General features: G+C 38.1%; 1 protein-coding gene across 7 annotated transcripts in view; it reads right to left on the minus strand.

The window, feature by feature from the left end:
• The window catches only part of MAPK10 (mitogen-activated protein kinase 10), a 146289-nt gene that overhangs the window by 93356 nt on the left and 32951 nt on the right, over positions 1 to 19982 (minus strand). For 4 of the 7 annotated variants that reach the window (XM_015625516.3, XM_015625518.3, XM_015625517.3 and 1 more), the window contains one exon: positions 1624 to 1780. The exons of 2 other annotated variants lie outside the window; for them this stretch is intronic. The gene's annotated coding sequence lies outside the window, so the exon portion shown is untranslated. Of the gene's footprint in view, positions 1 to 1623; positions 1781 to 19982 lie in introns of those variants that run through there. One more of the 7 variants, XM_033513708.1, reaches the window with a different exon arrangement.

Here is a 19982-nt window from a genome sequence, read left to right on the forward strand (position 1 = left end):
TGCCGACTCCACCACTCCAGTGACTTCTTGCTGTTGGTTTATTGCTGGGAATGTTAGAGAACCCTGGTTCTGAGCAAGGTTTCACTAGAAACAAAGTGAAAAGGGAGCAAAGTTTTTTTTCTTGTAGTAATCTAGTCAGAGCATGGAAGTCTTTATAAGCTCAGCTTGGGTCTGTCTTGCATTTTGAGTTGCCATCAACTCTTCCATAAAACAGATTCATGAGTAGTTCTGTCTCTTCTCTAACCTCTCTAGACAGGTATGAACAGACCTCAACATTATCATGACAGTGCTGTTCCCATGAAAATGAATGGCTCTGCACTGGTGTTCCCAAGCTGACCTGAGAGGACTGGCAGGCAGAACAGCTGGAGCAGCATCAACACCCCCTCTCCAGCAACAGCCAAGCATTGTTTCATGGCAGGTCACCTTAACACGACATACTGGGGACCCAGAAATGGAAATAGAGTCAGAGAATCTTTAAGGTTGGAAAAGAGCTTTAAGCTCAAACATTAAAATCCTCATTTATTCCAATTTCCCGCGCATTCACTTAACATGCAGCTAACAGTTGTACCTCCAGTGGGATCAGTTCCTAGGAAACTGGGTTTACCCAGTCTCATCCTATCATGAATTCAGTTGACTATGTTTATCAAACTAAAAGGATCACAAAGGAAAAAACAACTTAAACTAAGTAAACCATTCACCAAGGGGAGGAAAACAAAAGTAGGCTATATAAGATAAAAGAATGCTTTGTGATTTTCTGCAGCTGCTCTCAGCATTGCTTAGCAAATTAACACAGAATGTCATTCAGAACTATCTTGAGTCCTTCTTACTATTTTAGCACATTATAACAATTAATAATCTTTTATTAATTCATGGGCACTCAAAGATGACCTAAGAACAGTCACATTGTATCGGGTACTGCAAACTTGTCTTTTATATTAACATTTACACTATTATTCTACTTAATACCACACATCCATACTACACAGAGAATTTTACAAGTGTATTGAGACTCTGATTTTGGAAAAAAAATTAAATACAGGCCTAAAGGGAATATGACTATGTGTAATATTCTCTAGACCTCAGAGATAAATATGTACATAATGCTTTGCATAGGATCCACAGCTGCACAGTCATTCTTACAGAAGAGAAATAATATTAGAATTAGATTTAATGGTAAAACTTCACTGTAAAATAGGCAGCTAAATAGGTCAAGTCTACCTCCCCATGCTGTCCAGGCTTAGAGCTGTCATCTATGCCTCATTTTCATTCAATATTTTTTCCAGGATTCATTGGCTCTGCAAGTCAAAACCTGCTCTGTCATGACACGTACAGGAGTTTTTCATAAATGAATCTACGGTCAAACAACCAGTTCTTCCCCAGAGAAGGAAGACTAAAAACAATATTGAAAACCAACAAACAGAACATCTTTAGAAAGCATTTATTTTCTTGGACTAGTTTTCTTCCTATTACTTTGCATGCAATTTTTACAGTATGCTCATCACAACCTAATGCAAACATTTCACAAACACATAACATCTCCTAGTAGTCCCCTTATTTTACAGGTTACTTTCTTTTTTATTAAGCTTGTTTTCATCAGAAATTAGGTGGCCTTAGATGCCTTACCAGGGATAGGATAGTCTGACAGCGAAGTTTTACATTTTGTCCAGGTGACACACTTGTAATTGTTCTGAGGTCTTCCTGGGGAGAGCTGCAAATCTGGGGACCACTGCTCAACAAACGCGGTCTGTCGAAGTTTCACCTCTGTCCCAGTGGAAGACAGCTGTCAAAGGAGTTAAAGACAGGCAGGGTTAAGGAAGCCTGAGCTGATTTGGGACAGTTAGCTCATTTTGGGGCTGTTTGCTCCATTTTACCACACTCCAAGTCAAAACAGCAGAGATTTTCTCTCATTAGAGCAGCTGGGTTTTTTTAAACCCTCTGCAGCTTTTCTAAGGCCAGTCCTTTCATGCATTGCCATAGTCTGTTGGATTAAAAAAGCCTGGAGGGCACTATGATGCCTTGTGATAGTCAGATACTGTGATACCTGTCAGTGGCAGAGAACATTTCTGTTGCTGTGGTCCTTTAGGTATAGAGAACTCTTCAAAGGGCAAACAAAAGAGAAATACATTACTCCTTAAGTGTGCCATTAGACAAGTTTAAGGAGTCCATGTCCTGGATCTTCTTTCTGCACAAACTTGAAGACTTGTGTGAAAAGGACAACTCCTGATCTAGAGAAGTAAATAAGCTTTTTGAGGAGAGGTAAATGAAAAGCACTGAAACATCAATGTTGAAGTAATCAGGAGTAGAAATTTAAGGGAGAAAATCAATAAAATCTTATCAGCTGCATATCCGTAAGGAGAGGGTACATTAGAAAGATGTATTGCTGTCCACTCTTCAAGAATAATAGCAACACTTCATTTTCTATCAAACTCATGAAATTACAAGAGCTGTTTACCAGCCCACCTGCCAACTATACATTTCCATCTATCTCTTTTACCTTGCTGTTCTGAACAACTGTAGCAGGTCTCATAATCTATAGAATGGGGGAGGGAGGACAAGGGCAATCAATAGCCTTGCAGCTTCTCCCATTTACTCATTCTATGGGATACTTAAATGTCACTTTCATGGACGACTTGGCAAAATACACACTTCAGACCATCACAGGGCACATTTACCTCCAGGTGTCCTTAGGTTCCTACAAAGGCTTGTACTATGTGCCACATCTGATTTAGGACACAAACTTCAAAAGGAGCAAACCGCTATTTGAGGTCTTAAGACACCCTTAAATGACAGTGAAAAAAAAAACAGGATTTGTAGATTCAAGAATCTCTGCACCTTCAAAAAACTGTATCAGTGATCATACTCTGCTTTCTACACCATCATGCACAAGTAAGCCTGTGCCACAAACCACTGTGTAAAGTCAAGAGTAGGAGATCAATAACCTTTCCTTTCCTTTTTTTTTTCCCTTACAAGTGACTTTACCACTATTTTGAGTTAGATTCTGATATTCCTGATAACAGCACTATAAAAAACACTGCAGAGGAAGACACCAGTAAATGATCCAATCTATATTCCTGCCTGACAGCAGGATCAACTGTAATTATTTCTGACAGATATTTTCATAACTTGTTCTTCACAATGAAACATGCCCTTGTAATTTACATTACAGTCAGTGGAGAATTCCTGTTTACAGAGAATAAAATCTGTAGCATCAGAAGAAGAGTGCTCAACACTATGCAAGGCCCACAAAGATATGCAAGAATTCACAGCAAATTTATATACCAATTTAATTGCTGGTAGAAAGGTTAATCAGGGTTATGTCCACTCCCATGATGTTTTCCTTCAGAAAGTTTGAGAGTTTTATCTGTTAACGAAGAGTCTGTGTGTTTAGTATCCTCTTGTGACAGGTGCTTTACACATGCCAAATATCATCTTAAACAGCCAGTGCATTTGAATTACCAGAATCTGATGAAACAGGTCTAATCAACCTGACCAGAAGAGCTCAATGAAGTTTTATCATTTCCCTCTGTTTCTTTTACAGTGTGTGTTATTAAAATTGTAGCTCCTTTTTCTCTGTATAAGCCAAACAATGCCCCAAAACTGCTCAATTAAAATGGTGGTGGTTGACTTTAAACAGAAGTTCCTACCTCAAAAACACACCAGAAGATAAATACATTCATATTTGTGGGTAACTATTCCCACATTATTGCAGAACAACCTGTAAGCTGTAAAATGGCCCGCTCTCCTATGAGACATACATCCATCTGCCGTATAGTAGAACATACTTCCCCCCAAATTAACAGCCATGTGCTACCAATCAAACAATTTTACTGGGTTGTAGAAAGGGCATAAGCCCTGGACTAATCTTAACATTTCAATAAAGTTTAGAAATTAAGCCTATCTCATTTAGTAAAATCATCTTCAGACAAAAAGAACCAGGCAGCATTTGCTGTCAAACTGACGTCTGAAGGTGAAACTCTGAGCACATAGTGCAATGTCTGGGATTTTGGGGGGCTGGGTTTTTTGGTACACACGGCTTACCTGCAGTCCTTGAATGTTTAGAGAACATCATCAGATCTTTTTCCAGTCTAGCCAGCATGTGCTGTTCAATAGCTAATCACTCCTGAACAACATTCAACCATGATGCAAAAAATAAATCTCTACCCTCTTGTTAAGCAGGATGCAGTTTATCAGTCCATATGTTGAAAGAGATGTACAAATGAAATTCACAGCAGCAGCAATAATGAATTGGATGTTTAAAAAGCAAGATGGATTCCTCCAATTCTCAATCAGAAAGGCACATTATACCAGTCACAGAAAGACGTTTCCATTTCCAAGACCTTTCAGTGCATTCATGCCTAGTCCCAGCTGCATTTCAATGAAGATAAAAATAAAATGACTTGTATACTACACCATCTCCACAGCAGAGGCACTTCCATGCCTGGGAACGGAAGAGACAACTCCTGAAGCAGAACTTCTCAAAGACATACAGAGTCAGCAGGGCACAGAGCAGCTGTCACTGCTGACAGGATGGAAACTGAATGTGCAGGAATTCTGCTTTGAGTTGGAAGAGGAGAAGGGAAAAAGGAGAAAAGGTATGTGGCCTGTGCAAGTACACAAAATTTATCACAAGTCTTCCTTAAATAAATTTCAAAGCTCTAATGGGAAGGCCAACACTACCAGCAAAGAAGCAGAGTTCAGTTGCAATTATAAATAATCCTCAGCAAAAGAAATGTTTTGATTATTTGCTTAAATCCATAGCACTCTGTAGCACTTCCAACCTCAGGTGTGTAGTGTCCTCCAAAAGACACGATCCACTGCCCAGCATGACCAGCCTTTCCTCACTTCTCCTATGTCTGCTACAGCAATTGCTGACAAGTCTTACCATGGTATCACAAAGTCCAATGTTATTTGTTGCTTTTCTCAAAGATTCAGATTAAAAATTTTATCTTTCATTTAAAAGAGATTTCTCTCCCTCATAGTTGCAGAAAGGCAACAAAGAATATATTCAATAACCTCAGAAGGTCCAAAAAGAAAGATCATACAAAGACTTTTCACTTAAATACAAAATGACCCAGTAATTTCTTGTGACTTCAACTCATCATTCAAGAGTACATGGAGACAAAATCCCACTTTGCAAATGAAAGGCAGACCTAGGAATGAGCTTATTTAACCAACATGCAGCATAAATCCAAATAGTTTCTTGTCTTGAAAAGATGCCTTCCTCTAACACCAGTCTTTAAAGGAAACTCTATCAGTTCCTGCAGCAGGAGGAAAAGCAGGTTCATTGGTGACTGTGTCAGTCACTGCTAATGAATTCTGAATCACTATACAAGAGTTAAGAGTCCAAGCAAAGGCATGCCAGCAGGATGGACAATTAATCTGCTGAGAGAAATTACCACTGACATAAAATTCTGCAGCATTAACTAAGGGTCAGCTTGGTGTAATGCAGAGCCAAAACACAGACAATATCTCATCTACACTGTGACCATGAGCACTGCACAGCAAACATTTTTTTATAATCTTGTCAGTGTATAAATCTACTGCAACCCTTATGAATGAATAAAAGACAAGTAAGTGTGTTGGGGGTTTTGTGCTACTGAAATCTTCTTGGCTTAATTGGAGAAAAAATTGCACCTGTGAAGGAGCAACTTCAGGGCACTGGCTTACAGGAGAGGATTTTATTCACCAGAAATTGTCCCAGTGTATCAGAGATACTCTGTAACAAGAGATTTCAATGCATTTGTTTTTATGCAAACATGACCAAATGACACACAACACTGAAAAAGTGCAAAGAAAAGGCCTGCATAAAAAGTCTAAACCATTCTCAATAGTAAGAATTGACATCCAGTTTCTCTAGCCAGCTTTTCAGGTGATGCTGCAACAACTGACTAGAATACAACTTATACAGTGTCTGTCTAATTGTCCTCCAGAATGCTGACACCAGTCAAGTATCCAGGTAGCTAATGATGTGAAACTTGATGATTAGAATGTCTGCTAAACATTTGAGCATGAACCATAGAATCCTCAAATGGTTTGGGTTGAAGGGAATCACCAAAAATCATCTAGCCCATTCTCCGTCCTGTGGGCCAGGACATCTTTCATTACATCAGGCTGCCCAAATTCCCATTCAGGAGCAGCCTATGTACACTTCATTTGAGCCACAGTTCAACATGAACACAGGCTGCCTTTCACAGAGATGGTTTCAATGATGTGTTGAGTTTATATTTTCACTGTCCTTCTCTACTGAGATCACACAGGAGCTTTCTCTGTACAGTAAATATTATCCAATCCCTCTGAGTGCAAAATCCCAGTGCCTAAAGGAACAGAAGTTATGTTTTGAACTGGAGTAGCAAGACAGACAAAAGAATCCCTCACTAGCCAACATATTTCTCATCAGCCAAGGCACATAGGTGGAAAACAAACCAGTGGGTCCAACCACACAGATTGAGCTATGAATATATGCGAAAACTTAACACCACTGAGGGAAATAAGCTCATTATTGTTTCACTGTTTAATTATGATGTATTTTCCTCATTGTGCTATAGGTATGAATCCAGGCTGCCACACTTGCACCTATTATCTCTCATGTGTACAATAATGTAAACCCTCTGCACAAAGTTGCTTCTAATGAATCCAAATCGATCACTGCTCACTGAGGAAACAGAATGGCACTTCCTTAAGATGAAGACTGAAACAGTTTTAACAACTTAAACCTGGGGCAGAAGGACAAAAGGGAGAGAGACAAAAAGAGAGAGATGGACTCTTTTTGCTTTCTTTCTATGGCATTGGCCAAACCAGCCTATGTTGAAACACAGTGCTGTGAAGCAGCTAGGTACTTTTATCACTATGCAGAGTTTCACAGTAGAATTCTTTTTTGTCACAACCATCACATCTGGCAAAATTACTGCAAAGTGGGTGTCAGATATAATGCTGAATTGCTCTGACCTAGAGAAACTATGAAGCGCCTGGTAGTGCAGACTATACAAGAGCTATTAAGAATAAAGATTGGACAAAATGTTTGCAAGATATTCTTGACAACATCAATAGGCCATGTTTATAAACCAGTACAAGATTTGAATGCAGTAAAAAATAGAGCTGTAAAAGCTCATTAGGGATTGCATTTGGTTTGATTTCCAAGAGGCAATCGCACTCCTTAGTTTTGGGCTGAGGATATGTGGTCTGGTTTTGGACAGACAAGTCTTTCCCTTAAAAATAATTTGATCATTTTTCACCAAGGAGAAAAAAGAAGGGAAACTGGGGTGGAAAGGTTAATTTCTGAAAACAAAAAATATTTTATTACATTTTTTCTTTGGTTAGTTTGTTTGAGGTTTTTAAATAAACTTAAAACAAACAGCATAAACCTTGGATTTCTACATGTGTTTTTGAAAAGAATGGCCTGACAGACTGAAGGACCTCATCAGAAGTGAGGGCAGAAATAAAGAATTGTTTTTGGTACTGCCTGTCAGCTTCAGCAGGAAGGAAGGGAACCAAGGTCTAAGTACAAAGGACTTAGTATCAGAAAAAATATACATAATCCAAAAATTTGGAATAGCTTCAGTGTTCTTGCTGCCTGAAGTCCTATAGGTCATGTCATTGTCATAGCATAGCGTAAGTCGTGAGGGTGACAAAACTTTCTAAGCTTTCCTATACTCACACACCTGCAAGGCATGCAATTATCTGCTGAGGAAGGAAAGTTTCCTTTCTGTGTACCAAAATCCACTCTGTTTCACTACTGAGCCCCTCCTGCAGCTGTATTCACAGTCCTAGTGATACACCACACTGAGTATGGACCACTGTGTCTTTGCACTTCAGGAACATCCCCCCTTACATTTATAAAGAAGTCACAAGGATACAATCTGGGATAAAGTACAGTTCTCTCCAGTTCCATCAGGTTTTTTTTCTCTTACAACATTCACAGCCCAATCAGTAATGGTCTTATCTTGGAGGAAAACATCTGTTTAAGTATCTTGACTGTACTGAGATTCCTTCATTTCATGCTAAATGAGTTATGAACAAGCAAACTGTTCCTGTACATCAGATGCATGTAAGAAAATACTGTGAAAATACTTTCTTCTTCAAGAAAGATGATGCCTTGAGGAGAGAGAGCCACCTGATGTATTTAATTACAAATGTGAATGTGGCTTTATATCATGAAAACACCATGCTAATGCTCTGTTTCTTATTTCATGTCAAGTCTAGCTAAGTGTCTACCACTGTGACAGGCTTCAGAAATGCCACCCCACAGGCCTTTAGGTTTCACTGCCAAACAGACAGATGTTGTCTCTACCTAGAGCACCTGGAGTTCTCTTACATCCTTCATCTGAAAAGATTTTAGCTCACATGTGCCCACATGTTGATTTCTGAAACCCATACTGGCACAAAGCAGCAGCACTGCTTGCCAGCAATGCAACATCTGGGATTCCCTAGGCTGGCAAAATGCACCATAAATTCTAAGCACAATTCACATGAAGAAAACTCAGATTAGTAGGTGTGTATAGATCCACTAACATGCCTGCTGCAAGTATGTGTCTTTGTATAGTCACTCAAATTTCTGTAACTGTGACAAGTGTATGTAATCCCATGTTTGATTCCATTGACCTTCTGTGCTGTTCAGCACTGGCTTTCAGACAAGGTATATATTCAAGGAGCTCACAGAATGAACAGCCAGGAGATACTGATATCTTTGCAAGAACCTCCAACATCCAGTTATCACCAGCTGCAGATAGGGAAGGCTAAAAATGACAGCATTATGGATTCATATGTTGCTGTTTCCTGAAGTAAAGTTCAGAGGCACCACCAGCTCTGGAATACCGCCACTTTCGGCAACATGGAGATGGTAAGCTGAAAAATGTATCCATGAAATTCTCATTTCTTTACCTACTGTGCAAAATTCAGTATAAGGAGGTCTATAGGCAGGCTGGAATAACTACTGTAATTGGCTCAATGGCCTTTCCATACACAAACATGTTAGAAAGGCACACTGAAAATTTGCTGAGCTGTACAGGAAGAATTCAGTTAGCATTTTTCTCAAATTTGAAGGGATAGTTATTTCAATATATTTCCTGGATGTGAAGCTACTTCTCTCTATACACTGCTAGATCACTCATGCTGAAATTGAATCTACAGCTTCTCTACATCCTCTACAGTGCAATGAAGCACATCAAACAGCAAGATATTAAAAAACCTCTCTGACAGAGAACAAGCATGGGTCTGTGTCCTGCATCACTTTGTACTGTCCAGTATGACCATTCTCGATGCATTTGTGCTCATCAGAAAGTTCAAAACAAAACACTCCCCTTCATTAAAATCCTGTCTGAAAACTGCCAGTGCTACAATTGTGCATGTCACACTGGAGGACACTGTGAAGTTTAGGGACCGATTAACAAGGACATGAGCCAATCCCCTTTGAAAAGCCCCCTCTGATGGCTTGGCTCTTTTCTTTGTCTTGTACTGGACTTGGACACAAAATCCAAATGTCTTCAGGTCTCAGAGAACAGCAAATTTTTGTTATGAATCCCATGTCTAAAGTCAGGTCTCACACTATCTGTTGCAATATTGAAAGCAAGCTTCACACCCACAACAGGTTTAGCATTCCCCCATAAAATTATAAAGTAATTTCACAGCACTGCAGGTTCAGCTTTGAAAAAGCCATCCTGAGCACTGCTAATAAATCATGGAATCACAGAATATCCTGACATGGAAGTGACCCACCAGGATCATCACAAGTTCAACTCCTAAAATAGCCATGGTAGCATGCAGCAGGAGCAGTACCAGCTGGGCATCAGCCCATTTTTAGTGCAGTTCTCAGTGAGTTCCACATTGCTGGGACTCTCCTCAGCACCCAGATTAGCTGGTTTAGGACCAGTTGCACATGCACTATAAACCTGCACTGACTACAATGAAAATATACAATTAACAAATAATAAATAAAGGAAATAGCCAGTTCAGAACATCACACAGTCTACCTAAAGTTTGTAGATACTTCACAATAATTTGGTTTTCCCTTCATTTCACATATGGATAAATAGTTTATATAACTGGCAAGTGTTTAAAAAAAAAAGTGGAAGAAAGGCAAATGTTAAAAATATTAAATATTAAAAAATAGTAAAAGAAAAAATTAATTAAAATAAGTAAGTATTTTAATTTATTTAATTAATAATAGTAAAGGCAAATAGGCAAAAATAAATAGGCAAAGTAAGATCAACAAAATCACTGTACCTACAAATTTTGAAAATAAAGTGGTATCTGCAATGACTAGGCATAGAAGATTATGAAATAATAGAAATAATAGAAGAAAACGTGGGAAAAAATAATTGTTTTAATATTTTACTCTTATCAACACCTAACAAGCTTGTCTAGTCAACAGAAATGGACAGTAATGCTGCAACATTAAAACATAAACTATCTACTTAGATAAAATATTAGTTAATATTAGATAAAATATTTGCACAAAGTGCTGGATGGAATCTCTAAGGATACAAATGTAAGGCAATATTTATTTTCAATCAAAAAACCCCGCTATAAGCAAGACCAGCACGACAACTGACTCTATAAGAATGAAAAGAATGCAACTAAATACAGACAAAGAGAATCAGTAGAAGTGTGAGGCTGGGCTCAAAAGGAAATTTCCTTTGGATTTCCTTTCCAAAAGGAAAATGCTCTACAAATCCTTCAGGTTTTCATAGAGGCTACAGTTCAGCATGTTTCATAAAGAAAGTGCAAAATGTGTCACCATGAAACTAAGTTTCCAAACAAAGAAGAGCCAAATGGTACTAAATAAAAGGCAAAAAATGAATACCCACAGTCTGAGCCTGGAGAAGACAGAATAACTCCCAAAAGGCATTCACACTCAGAAAAAATTAGCTAGCAGTGGCTCAAAATAAGATACATCTTCCTGTACAGATACTGACAACATTTGTTGACCCCTATTTCCTGAATATCAGTGGCATCTTGTCTTTAGATTACGTTATTTATAAAAACCACAGGATTCCTTACTCTCATAAAAGAAAAGCTTTCAATGATTGATATAGATGTTTCAATCTTAGGAGTAATGTTTTGTGCCAGTTCAGTAATTTCATTTCTGATTATGCATATGCAATCTCAAAAACATTGCTGCAGTTGACATTTTGTCTGGTAGTGAGTTATTGTAGTCAATAGATATCTTTCCAGTGATTTCATTGGGCTTTGGATTATTTCATTTAAAAGTGTTCTACTTTGCAATAAAGTTCTCATATTTATGGTGCCAACCTAATAGCTTTTGGTTATGTTCTACAGCCCAGATTCAGCAAAGTAATTAATCTGGACCATTCTACTTCCCTGATTGATATACAAAATCCAAGATATCAAACTGAAAATTGTTTAATTGATAAACTGAAATTTAAGCTAAAGCATCCTTATTTCACTACCTCAAAAACCTTGTCATTTTAAGAGGAACTTATCCTCACTTAAATATTACATAAGATCCAAGACCAACCAACATATTTTAGTCAAAGCTATGTAAGATGAAACAAAAATAAAATAAATTAGAAACTTCTGGTTATTAAGATGTTAACATAAATCAGTGTGGCATTACTGAGTGAACTACAGCACTAGGTCATTGTCCCAGTTAATCACCAGAGGAAAGAAGGAATGCCATAGCGGAATGGAAAATGTTTTTCAGCCCTGGCACTCCCCATTGCTTTGTGATACTGCGAATAGATGGAGACTGAGCCCTACTGCTGTGGGAGCAGCCAGCATGCTTCTCTAGGCAGCAAGAGCAAAGGCAAAGCCACCTGGTGAGCCTCTGTCCTCCTGCACTGACTGCAAGCTGCTGCTGCTGGAAACAGGTAGCTAGTGGTCATGTTTCTGTGGTGAACTATTTGTTATTTGCTTATTTATTTCTTCTAGGCCCTTAACTGTCATGTCAGGATCACAGTCTCATCTTTCATTAACTATATATAATCACAATAACGTCATATAATGAAATATGCAATATATTCTTATTAAGTATATTTATATACACCTTTATTGATATTTATATAGACCTTTGACGATACCACAGATTTGGATTATTATGCTCTATTTAATTTTTCTTTCACCTGGGTTCTAGATTTTAAAATGTGAAATAAAACAGTTTAAAACAATTACTGAGAGCAGATGGTGCACAGCAGCCATGAGATTATAAGAAACAGCAGCAGATCCAGTTGCTTTGGATGTCCCCAAACCAAGACACTAAGTTAGGTTCACCAAGCAGGTTTTTACTGCTGGACATGTGAAGCAAAGCCCAATTCCACGTCACTGACCTAGCATCTCCAAAAAAGCCCTAAGCCACCACAAACAAATCACATACAAGTCAGATAAAAATGTCTGCCACTGATGATTTTTCAAAGCTTCATTTCTAAGCCACTTTTGTAGTCTCAAAGGAATCTTTCCTAAGTTGTTTTTTTTTTAATTATTTGAGAGTCTAATAACGTAACTATGCACAGTTAAATACTAGGTCAGCCTCCTGTTGCCAGTGTTTGCATGAAGCATAGGTGGAGAAATGTGAATGAATAATAGTGGCTCCTGAAGATCTGTGTCCTCTTCCACACTTTGAAAAGTTAATTTGCACAAGAAAAGCAGCAGGATATCCAAAAGCTGATGCATCAAAGTGAATTTAATGGCTCACATTTCATTTAGCTTTGGTCATAATTCTGGTCTCCTCTCAGTTCATTTCACTGTCTGACTCTCATCTCTCCTTGATGTAGTTTCCTTTGCCAGTTTGTGATCTGTGGTGACACATGAAGACTGACTGACTGAGAAGCTGCTTTTGTAGATGTGCTGTGACCTTGTACATGCTCAAAAAGATTTAATTCTCACATTCTTACTACTTAGAACAATGAGTGAATTTTGGGTATAATTCAAAGGAAAGCACTACAGAGCAAGGTTGTATTTCCATGTAGTTGCTCTTTGTTTGAGGGCCTCTCTAGGTCAGTATATGAACTGCCTTAGAACTCACAAGTCACAATCATAGAATGGCTTGGGTTGGTGGGGACCTTAAAGATTATCTTGTTCCAACCCCCAAGCCATGGGCAGGGACACCTTTCACAACACCAGGTTGTTCAGAGACCCCTCCAGCCTGGCCTTGAACACTTCCAGGGACGGGGCAGCCACAGCTTCTCTGGGCAACCTCTTCTGGTGTCTCTCCATGTCACAGTAAAGGACCAATTGTGCACCTGATCCCATTTCCCCATCCATTTCTCACCCACAGATGAATTGCAGGCAAGCAAGACATGATTAATTTTGTGTTAGTTACCTACCTCCCCCATTACCTGCCAAGCATTTCCAAGGGCCCTCCCACTACATTCAGCTGTGCCACTCAGACAGGACCTCTCCATATGTACCAGTGTAACCAAGATCAGAAGAAATGGAGGCCTGAAGGACAAGACTGCCAGCTGTAAGGCTATAATCAGATTGTTTTCTTCAGCCAAGAAATTTTAGATTGCATTCAGTAAAAAAAGGCAGGTCATTCAAAAATATAGCTGGTTGACCTAGAAACCATGTACCATTGTCTGTTATTTTTACATCTCTTTCCATGGGTTTATGTTCCTGGACAAAACTTAACTCATAAGTGTTCTTACAGTTGACATATTTAGACAAAAATCCCTATATATGAAACATTCAATGGACAGTGTTTATAGTATTTGCAGCATCTTTTGCCTCAAAGTACCTAAAGATGCATTTTTACTAGCTTAAAAAAAATAAAAAGCTTTTTATTTTCAGTTCAGAAATCACAGGTTACAATGATTGAAGAGAGTTCTGTCTCAGTAATTCCAGTTGGCTCCTCCATCAGCACAACACAACATGACAGCTTTCACAATGCATCACCTTCCTTAAATACAAACACTATCTCTCTGAAGTACTGCCAAGAAGTTTGGCACAGTTGCCAGCCTGGATTACAAGGAGAAGACCACTACAGCACTGACGTGCTCAGAACAGAACAGTTTCTGGGGAAATGTAACAATTCTTTTGCAAAAATCAAAGACAATGGGTAAAGTACCAGTCACAACCACGGGAGTCACTTAATAATAATTACAATTCATACCACAGATAACCTTTGGTGGAAACACTGTGAGCATCAGCAGTTGATGCTCCAACCTCACTGCCACCACTGGCAAAGAACTACAAAGAACTACACCAGCAGTTCTTTCTAGAGCCACCACAACCAAAAAGGATCTGTGCCCTACAGAGCTCTTATCCAAAATGGCATTAAGTTGTACAGCAGTAAGGAACAAACATGAATCAGACAATGACAATAGCAAAAAGCTGAACTGTAACCCAGTTGAATCAACAAGATATAAATATACTTTGTTTTTAATGCTTAATTATTGTACAATTGTTATTGCTGTTAATGATACTGACTCCTACTTTTGCCACGATGATCAAGAGGACAGGTCAGTGCTTTCCTGAGAAAACATGGGACCTTTCAGATGTTGTTTGGAGCTGGAAATCTCACTCCCATTTCTCCTCACCCCACAAGCCTGTACAAATTCACTGTCAGAGCTCCCAACTTAGTAAGCCAACTGGTTTAAAAAGCTGAAGGTAACTAGAAGCAAGATCTCCCCAGCTGCTGCCTTCATATCAGACACTTTGGTTGATATGAGTTGCTCTTCAGACAGAGCTATAGCCTGTAACACCAAAACACACCCATAAACCACAAATACAGTGAAATATAAGATAAATTATGAGTGTTTCCATACTGAGTAGTGTTAAGCTCTCAATGAACTGGCAGACAAGAAAAAAAGATTTTTTTTTAAAATAAATTTTAAAAAAAAATTTTTTTAAAATAAAAACAACAAAAAAGATAAATAATTTTGTGTTTGGTTTTTCTTTTCTTTTTCAAGATAAAGTCTCTTCAAGGTCCACTATCAATGAAGAAAATCAATCTTCTAAAATTAAAGAAAGCAAGTAGAATTATTTAGAGCTGTGTCCCCCTCCCCCCCTCTCAAACCTGACTATTTACCAAACCCTGAGAAAACATTTGTCTCCTTCAAGATATAAGCACATTTTCCAGAAACAACATCTTTGTGTTGCCTGCATCCTCAGTTCCCAAATTCTGCATTCATTTTCTTGCAATGTTTCTTATTGTGCTTCTTTTAACATAATTTTGTGTATGTGTTTCTATTAAAGTCAGTGATACAGCATTTTTTATTTTAAGCAGTTTTCCACCCTCTTGCATGTTTCTGTGAACTATAAAGGAACTTTTGGAGCCACACAGTGTGAAACTGCTAAAATTACCTATTTTGGGCATGCTGATGTGTCAACAAATTTATGTACATCAGAAAACTTCCTGGAAAATGGCTCCATAATCTTTGGGAGAAAAAATACTATCCTTTCATCTAACTACTGTATGCTTTGGTGTTCTAGGTATATGCAGATAACTATAATCCTCTTTCTGAATAAAGCTTTTCTTAATTCTGCTTAAGGGTCACTTTCTTGTCTCCATGTTGGCTGCAGCTTTTTCTAGCCTGTTAGCTCTTTTCAGAGCACCTAATTTCTGATCATTTCGGTTTGCTGCAGCACAGGAGACTGAGGAATATTTGTTCAAATTACAAGTAAACCCCTACTGTTCCCACGCAGATTTTCTTTTTAGATCCTATCCCTGCTTCTCTATGATTAGAAACTTCCAGCAACAGTCACACTCAACAAGCACCAGTGTGCTCACTCAATTTTGCCAGTTTTCTGCCCATCAATGAGCCCCATTAACATCCCAAGGCCTTCATGAGTGAAACATAAAACAGTCAAGGTTTTATTTAATGACTCACTTCAATAACGCCTGCTGTAAAATGTAGATTTTAACTCACAAAATCCATTTTAATAATTTTGTACACAATAAAAACCTTAGAGAAAAAGTGGTCTGTCCTGACCCTTCCTATCCATCCCTCTCCAGAGAAACTTGGTATACCCATTTCACAGGCTTTTTACCCTAGAGCTCGATTTTATGAAGCTGCATTACTTTTTACCAGCAATCTAGACAGATAACCAATGCTCATTTCATGCTGGGTGTTGCACATCTTTGTCCTTCGAGCTTATATTTATCTCCCATTGTTCCTACCACAAACCCTAGAGCAAACAGTAGTCACAAGCCTGCAGTTGTCACAATCCTATAATTTGTCAAAAGCAGTGAAGGCACAATTCTGTACAAGTAGAAAAAAACGAACTGGACTTCTTTCAGTGAACTGTTTGTCCTTCAACTTTCCAACAATCTGGGTAGTGAATTGAAAGATATCTTCAACAGCTTGAAGAACTGACACTAGAGTAAAAAAATCTGAGTCACCAGACAAGGAAAGCAACACTTCAACGTGACTATTAGAAGTAAGAAACAATCAAAAGTAAGAAGCTATAAACTTGTTAAAAAAATAAAAATTAATTCTCTTCTGCTCCCAGCCAGAGGTTATCAAAGCCACTTTGAAAAGCTCTCAGCTGTTGCCAAGTAAATTTGTAAATTGCAGCTGCCAACCCAAATCACTAAAAACTAAAAGCAGTAAGGGAAGTTTTCCAGAAATTATTTAATGACATGGAATTATATCTACAATCACCTCCTTTCTCTGGGATGCACAGCAAGTTGAGCCCTCCTTTGTGCCTGCTTTCTGGAACAGGAGTTCACTGGAGCAGAAATTCCCTTTATATTTGTGTCTTGTGCAGCAGATAATGTCACCAGTATTCTGCAAATACAGCACTGCAGCAGAACCTCAGCATTAAGCTGCTGATTGTCAAAGTGACTTTATAAACTTAAAACTTTGCTTCTAGAACATGGGACTTTTTTCAGTGCCTCAAGCTGATAAAAACTTAAAACAGCACTTCTCTACCTCTTCTTGAGGGGAATAATACATCTGACGAAAACAAGGGGTTTTTTTTGGCCCTCTCCCCAGTGTTTAGGAATTTTAGTAAAGTTCAAGGCTGTTTGATTTGATCTTACACTCTTTTACCATATTACATCTAGCTACTCAAGAGCAATCTAATTAGGAGAAAAATATAAAAGAGCAACTCAACTGCCCTTCTGTATACCTCATAAATGCTAGAAAACCAATGGGTTTTACTGGCATACCAAACCAATGTATGTCACCAGACTGCATTGATAAGATCAATCTTTTAGGTTCCCTAAAGAGAAAAAAGACCACTTGGTATGAAAAAACATCAGGAAGGAAGAAGTTTTAATAACTATGTCTGTAATACCCCTTATCCCATGTTAGTAATTTAATGGAGGTGAGGATAGTAAAGGGGGACAATTCCTTTGCTAAACAAAATGCCAAAGACCTTGTGTAAAGTACAAACTCACCAGTTTCATAAGAGGGCTGCACAACTTTTTGCATGCTACTTTGTTTTAAATGAAATGAACTCTCCTGGGTGTCATAATCTGTTAGTTAATTCTGGAAGTGGCCTGAAGGCCCCGTAACAAATGCGACCTTCAAAAATGGCAGCTCAGATAGTCTAAATGCACATCAAACCAACCAAAGTGGTCATCATTCTGTAATCCCTTAAAGATGAGCTTTGACACAGAACAAATTACCACTTTGAGCCATGGGACAGAAACTTAAACTTGGACTTTTTTCAGCTCCCTCCTTCTTTGAGATGGTTGTTACCCATCAGTGAAAGCATTTAATCAGCCATGGTTTAGGGAATCGACTGTGAACTGCAGATACTCTTGTACCAGAAACCAGACCAGAGATGCAACACAAAAATATATTTTTCTATTTTTTGCACATCACTCTGGTCTACAAAGTCCCAGAGTGAGCTTATCAGCGTTCCATACCAGGGAGTCAGATATATAACTATAGCACACTTTTTGGACAGAAAACAGCAAACTGTAAAAAGTCACAGGAATACAACAGAAAGAGTTTTCCACTGTAGTAAAGCAGCCTGATATATTGGGAAAGAAATATCTGTGAAAAGCCATAACAAGAAGGGAATAGGAATAGAAGGAGAAGGATATTATTTGCAGTATATTACTACTGAAACTGTTTCTTACCACCCCCAAAATTGTATTCATAAAAAAACACATCAAATGTCTAAACTGCAGAATGAATGAGAAAGGCACAAATAGAGGGTCTTCCTTCAAATAAGTTATTTTGGGTTTTGTTTTTTTTTTCTTCTTGTCATTCAAGTGTTCATATATAGTTTCAGTTTAAAGTATTAAAAAATAAGTGTCAATATATTTTCCATTTCTCAGACAATTGCCCAGCTTGTAACCTTTGATGTGCCTTGGTAGAATAATTGGTCTGACTTTACTACAGAGCTGTATTCCTGTAGCTGAGGTAGTTTGTGCAACAGTTCCTCCTCCCTGGCATTCTTCCTAGATTCTCTTAAGTCCATTACAAAAGTAGGCAGATGTCCATTCTTAATGACATTTCTACTTGCGTAGAAATATTGAAAGCTTGTCAACCTTTCTCCTAGTCCCAGACAAAGATATCCTACCACGTCCTTAATGAGTCCATCTTTATTGCAATGAATTTACAGGAGTTGCTAGTTCTTTCTCTTTAATTGAATTCCAGAAGCAAACCTTCATACTCAAATTACAGGGAGTCACAATAATGCTATGGAAATGGTTTTTCACTATTATTAAAATGCAAGGATGTTTTCAATGTATCAAAAAGAAAGTTCTTCTTTGTTAACAGGAATAGAAACAGAAATTGTCTGCTTTTCATGTTATTAAAGGATTTGAAGAAAGGATACTAATTATTTTCAGAACATTCTTTCAAAAGGGTCCTTTCATGATTTCAGCAGTTATCCTAAGATGATAAATTCTAGCCTGAAAAATCCTAAATTCTTCATACAAGAAAATTTTATTCACCAGCCTAAACAAAAGTAGAGCTCTGCTTCTAGTCCTCTGCCACCTTACCACTGTTCTCCCTTCCCTATTGCCCAATTTATTTTTTTTACCATTTTTGTCCCAAAGTAATCTCCATGGTGCCAAAATGTGGAATCTTACTAAATGGTAATAATCTTTTTAATAATTGGATGAAGTTTACAGAATATAAGTTTCTGTATCTCACATTTAAGAAAAAGGAATGAGGTGTTAAGTTCAGGCATGACCTTTGGCAAATGCAAAATAAGCAACTACTTATATTGGCATGGCTTTGGCCACAGTACATTCCCATTGACTCCTCTGCCTAATGTGCTTGTGCTCAAGTGCTGGAGAGATTTGTTGCTCCAAACTCCAAAGTTTAACTTATCCAAGCTAAAATTAACAGAATTTAACAAACTCCAAAGCTGTAACTCCCAAGTTAGCATATATGGAGTGAGGGCTACGATGGAAATGGTTTCTAGAGTGCCAGCTCTCCATGCTCCCCTTCCTCAGCCTGACACCATCAGCTGCAAGAACAATCCTGGCTTTTCAGAAATCTTGTCCCATCAGTCAGGTCCCATCCCACAGAATTTGTCAGTTCTGGTGACAAAACTTATGTTGGTAACAAACCTACATCTACCTTTGACTAAATATTTCAAGTGACTCAACTTTGAGACATTATTTGCATCTCCTTCCAAACATATCAACCACAGGAACACCACACAGCCTTACATCCTCTCCTATCAAGTCCTGTGGAGGCAAACCAGACTGTTTCAGGATGAAGTGGTTCCCTACTGAAATCAGTACCTGTAGCTTTCTAATAAAACCTGAATGCTGTTTTGGCAGTATCTCTACTGAAGCTCAGATCCTGGACTCACTAAAATAGAACATGTTAACAGTTTGAGGAAACTACTTTGCCTTATATACAAGGAAATGTTTGGAATAAAATGGTTTCAAATCTCTGATCTTATACCACGGAACCTTCTGTTTTTAAAAAGAATACTTAGGAGATATTAACAGAGCATTTTAAGCATTAAAAGCAATGAGACCATGAGATACTTTTGATAAGTTTTCTAAAAGACTGCAATACTTAAGTAGCAACAAACAACTTGGTGATTCTGGTTTAAATTACATTTACCTCCTTACAAAAAGACCAATTCCAGTCACTTCTGTTTCTACA

Source organism: Parus major, chromosome 4, assembly GCF_001522545.3.
Source record: "Parus major isolate Abel chromosome 4, Parus_major1.1, whole genome shotgun sequence".
Taxonomy (NCBI): Eukaryota; Metazoa; Chordata; class Aves; order Passeriformes; family Paridae; genus Parus; species Parus major.